The sequence below is a fragment of the Chiloscyllium punctatum genome, chromosome 31 (assembly GCF_047496795.1).
Source record: "Chiloscyllium punctatum isolate Juve2018m chromosome 31, sChiPun1.3, whole genome shotgun sequence".
NCBI lineage: Eukaryota > Metazoa > Chordata > Chondrichthyes > Orectolobiformes > Hemiscylliidae > Chiloscyllium > Chiloscyllium punctatum.
This window is the reverse complement of record NC_092769.1, coordinates 61,216,369-61,221,485: the sequence shown is the minus strand read 5'-3', so window position 1 is coordinate 61,221,485 and position 5,117 is coordinate 61,216,369. Positions and strand designations below refer to the sequence as shown.

Below are 5,117 nucleotides of genomic sequence, written 5' to 3'. Positions count from 1 at the left end.
AAGGTGGTGGGATTGGTTGGTGTGGGTGTCCTGGAGTTGTTCTCTGAAGTGTTCTGCAATTAGGCATCCGGTCTTCCCAGTGAAGAGGACACCACAAAGGCAAAAATGGACACAATACATGACATGTGTGGATTGCAGGTAAAATTCATTTGGATGTCGAAGGCTCCTTTGGTGCTTTGGACAGAGGTGATGGGGAGAGAGGTGTGGGTGCAGGTTTTGCAATTCCTGTGGTTGGCAGGAGAAGATGCCAGGAGGGAATGGTATGTTGGTGGGTGGGTGGGAGGGGGTTTGGACCCGACAAGGGATTCGTGGAGGGAATGGTCTTCAGGGAAAATGTATATGAGTAGACAGGGAAATATATCCCTGGTGATGGGGTTCATTTGTCGGTGACAGAGATATCAGCGGTTGGTACGATGTATATGGAGGTTGGTGGGGAATGGAAAGTGAAGACCGAAGGGTTCTGTCCTTGCTACAGTTAGGCGGGTGGGGTTCAAGGGTGGTGGTGTGGGAAATGGATGAGGCACACTGGAGGACATTATCGACCATGCTGGGTGGGTAAATTGTGTTCTTTGAAGAAGGAGGCCATCTGGTGTATTCTGTGGTGAAAGTCTCATCCTAGAAGCAGATGCAGCAGAGGCAGAGGAGTTGGGAATTAGGGACAACATTTTTACCAGGGGCAGGGTGGGAGGAGGTGTAGTCCAGGTAGCTGTGGTAGTTTGTGGAAGGTGTCAATATTGAGTTGGTCACTATTTATGGAGATGGAGAGGTCCAGGAAGGGGAGGAACGTGTCTGGGATGTTCCAACCAAACGTAAGGTTGAGGTGGAATGTATTAGTGAAGCTGATGAATTCTTCAACCTCCTTGAGTGCTCATGACACAGCGCCAATACAGTCATCAATGTAGCGGTGGAAAAGCTAGGGAGTGTTACCGATGTAAGTGTTCCACAAAACCAGCAAAGAGATAGGCATAGCTGAGGCTCAAGCGGATGCTCATGGACATCTGGAGGAAGTGGGAGGATTCAAAGGTGAAATTATTGAGGGTGAGAACTAGTTCAGCTGAACGAATGAATGTGTCAGTGGAGGGGTACTGGTGGGGATGCCGGGAGAGAAGAAACAGAGGGCTTTGAGGCAGATAGAGGTGTATGTGAACTGGATGTCCATGGTGAAAATGAGGCATTGGGGTCTGGGGAAACAAAGGTCTTGGAGGAGGTGGAGGGCGTATGTGGTATCCCAAATGTATATGGGGAGTTCCTGAATTGTGTGGATAGGACAGTATCAAAGTATGTGGAGATGAGTTCAGTGAGGCTGCAGTAGACTGAGACAATGAGTTGGCTGGGGCAATGAGGTTTGCGAATTTCGGGTAGGAGATTGACCTGGGTGGTGTGTGCTTCCTGAGCTATGAGTTTGGAGAATGTGGATGGGAGATTCCCTGAAGTGATGAGGTTGTGTATGGCCTGGGAGATGATGGTTTCGTGATGGGCGGTGAGGTCAGTGACCCATCTACCGCTGCATGGTCTGCTGGTTTGATGGGGTGGAGTGAAGGGAGTGGAGGACTCCGAGTTGCGAAGGTAAGAGGTTGAAGTGGGTGAGGAGGGGTCCACAGGTTGAGGTGGTCAACATGGGAGGCGAAGTGGGAGGTCAGGTCACTTGGATGAAGTTCTGGGATTTACATATAATGAAGCAAAACTTGCAACCCATTCTAAAGATGAAAGACGTAACAATCCAGGTTTGTTCAATATATGATCTGAGTCTCATGACACAGTAATCTTCAGCTATAAATTCCGTGTCTTACATGGATCCGCAACCAGCTGATGAAAGAGCAGCGCTAGGAAAGCTAGTGCTTGCAAATAAACCTATTGCAAATAAATCTGGTGTTGTGTAACCTTTGTCCGGATGTGCGGAAAGAAACTTTATCAGCCAGCGGGTGATTGAATCTGGGACTCACTGTCTGTAAGGGTGGGAGATGCAGAAACCCTCTTGTCGTGAAAAAGCATTCTGATGCGATGCGAAGGTCCACAAGTCAATGGGCCAAATGATTAAAAATATAAATAACAAAATAATTCATTTATCTTTTGACCCATACAGACACAATAGATCAAATGGCATTAGCTTGTATGTGCTTTCCTCGGTAGTATAGTGGTTAGTATCCCCGCCTGTCACGCGGGAGACCGGGGTTCAATTCCCCGCCGGGGAGGATTGTTATATTTTGTGGTGGCGCCGTAGTCAGCAACATTTCCGCTCGGCAACAAGGACCAGAGTCTGCGTGCCTCCCAGAGTCAATGAACGTGCAGATTAGTTGTATTGGAGATGAAATTGATTATTGCCAATTTATCTCGCCAGACGTTCTTGAGTTTGGGGTGGCACGGTGGCTCAGTGGCACTTCTGCTTCACAGCGCAAGGCACCCAGCTTTAATTCCCGCCTGGAATTTGCATATTCTCCCCGTGTCTGTGTGGGTTTTCTCCGAGTGCTCTGGTTTCTTCCCACCGTCCAAAGATGTGCAGGTCAGGTGAATTGGCCGCGCTGAATTGTCCATAGTGTAAAGTATAGGGGAATGGGTCTGGGTGGGTTGCTCTTCGGAGGATCTGTGTGGACTTGTTGGGCGGGAAATGTAATCAATACTGGAATCTGCTCTAAATTAAGTATTAGAACCTGTCGCCGATGCTTTCTTGACATTTAAACGGAAGTGGGCAAATGAAAGGAATGCCATTTCTACTCCCATCTTCACTCTTTATGAATTTGCATCGAATACAAAAGAAAAGCGAAAATCAAATAACGATCGATCAGAAGCAGAAGTTTATCCAGTCGGATTGTTGATGAGTATCCTAAGCTCGATACAAGATTCTGATCAATAATTCAAACAGTCCTTATTAAACTGTTGAGGAGTCAATCACAACTGGAACAGCAGAAAATTTCTCCAACACAACAAAGGGACCTTTCATCTATGTTACATCCTCTTCTGTTCTGTGAGAATCATACCATTATCCATTATCCCAATTGTATAAGGTTCACTACTTGCCTTGAACATTCACAGTAAGTGCACATATGCATTGAAAAGGAGATCTGAGGTCTGCAGAGTACTAGTTGTTGTCTCAAAGACACAGCACGTTTGTTCTTCCGTGAGATTATGAGCTTAGTTACTGATCTGATCTGATCAGGTAAATAAAAATGTTCTATCACTTGCTGCAATGCCTTGAAATTTTTGAACGTGTTAATCAATAAGATCATAGACCAAATGATGTAGGAGCAGATACAGGCCGTTCAGCTCATCGAGCCTGACAAGGTTAGATGTCATGGAATATCGGGAGAACTCGCCATTTGGATACAGAACTGGCTCAAAGGTAGAAGACAGAGGGTGGATTGCTTTTCAGACTGGAGGCCTGTGACCAGTGGTGCGCTACAAGGATCACTACTAAGACTTTTCATCATTTATATAAATGATTTGGATGTGAACATGGTACGTAAAGTTTGCAGATGGCATCAAAATTGGAGGTGTAGTGGACAGCGAAGAAGGTTACCTCACATTACAACGGAATCAAATGGGTCAATGGGCTGAGGAGTGGTGGATGGAGTTTAATTTAGATAAATGTGATGTACTGTCTGTTGGAAAAGCAAATCTTAGCAGGACTCATACACTTAATGGTAAGGGTCTGGGGAGTGCTGCTGAACGAAAAAGACCTTGGAGTGCAGGTTCATAGTTCCTTGAAAGTGAAATCGCGGGTAGATAGAATAGTGAGGAAAGTGTTTGGCATGCTTTCCTCTTTAGGTCAGAGCACTGAATATAGGAGTTGGGAGGTCATGTTGCAGCTGTCCAGTACATTGGTTTTGGAATATTGTGTGCAATTCTGGTCTCCCTTTTATAGGAAGAACGTTGTGAAACTTGAAAGGGTTCAGAAAAGATTTACGAGGATGTTGGGAGGCTGAAATGTTTGAGGTCACAAGAGAGCCTGAATAGGTTGGGGCTGTTTTCCCTGGACCATTGGAGGCTGAGGGGTGACCTTATAGAGGTTTATAAAATCATGAAGGCCATGGATACTGTAAATAGACAAGGTGTTTCCCCGGGGTTGGGGAAGTCCAGAACGAGAGGACATAAGCTTAGGGGTGTGAGGGGAAAATTTAAAAGGAACCTAAGGGATAATTTTTTCATGCAGAGGGTGGTGGCGTGTATGGAATGAGCTGCCAGAGGAAATGGTGGAGGCTACTACAATTGCAGCTTTTAAAAGGCATCTGAATGGGTGTATGAATAGGAAGGGTTTCGAGGGATATGGGCATAGTGCTGGCAATGGGACTAGGTTAGGTTAAGATATTTGGTCAGCATGGATGAGTTGGACTGAAGAATCTGTTTCTATGCTGTACATCTGTATGACTATAGAACAGAAAGTGCTGGAGGAACTCAGCAGGTTTGCCAGCATTTGTAGAGAGATCTCAGTTCTGAAGAAGGGTCAATGGATTCCATGCTGCTTTGATCTTCCTTGTTGGTTTTGTAGTATGGTTCGGGTCTGGGTGGCGTAAGTGCGATTTCAATTATACCAAGGTCACTCTGGGATCCCTAAGGATCTTTGCAGTGAATACATCACACAAGGAGAAGAATGAAGCAAGTTTTAACGAACCTCTACCTGTACTCATCATGCTTCATCACTGGTGGTGAAAAGTGTTATATAAATGCATCTCTCTCTTTCTTCAATGTTCTCAAATTCCAGTCCCCTGCTTCCTGATCCTGGTCTGTGGAGTGAGCTTCTCACTAGCTGCTCCACCCAACACGAGTGCCATGAAATCTCCATTTCATCGTCTTTGTTCTAAAGATATCAATCCTAGCCTCTGGAATCTCTTCACAAAACTAAACTCACTCCTTCCTGGTCATGATGAAATGTGGGATTGAGACAAGGTTTTAGGAAAAAAATAAGTCGGTTGGTGGTGGAATCATGGAAGCTCAGCCTTCAGCTTTGCGATCCTTCAATACTCTTTGCGTACAAAGTGGAAACAAATGGTTGAATATTGTGCCAATGCAGAGAGGCCGATCCCAGGGAAGGGACAAACAGTACCGTCCCTGGATCAGGGAGAAAGAATGGGAAGAAGACTTTCTTGAAATTCCTTGCTGCTTGGAATTCCTGGTGCAATGCA

At 45.6% G+C, this 5,117-nt stretch overlaps 1 non-coding gene across 1 annotated transcript; it reads left to right on the top strand.

Moving 5' to 3' along the window:
- Positions 1–2,120: 2,120 nt before the first annotated feature.
- trnad-guc (transfer RNA aspartic acid (anticodon GUC)) lies at positions 2,121–2,192 on the top strand. Its single transcript has one exon. It is a non-coding gene; the product is annotated as a tRNA-Asp (tRNA).
- The last annotated feature ends 2,925 nt before the right edge of the window (positions 2,193–5,117 follow it).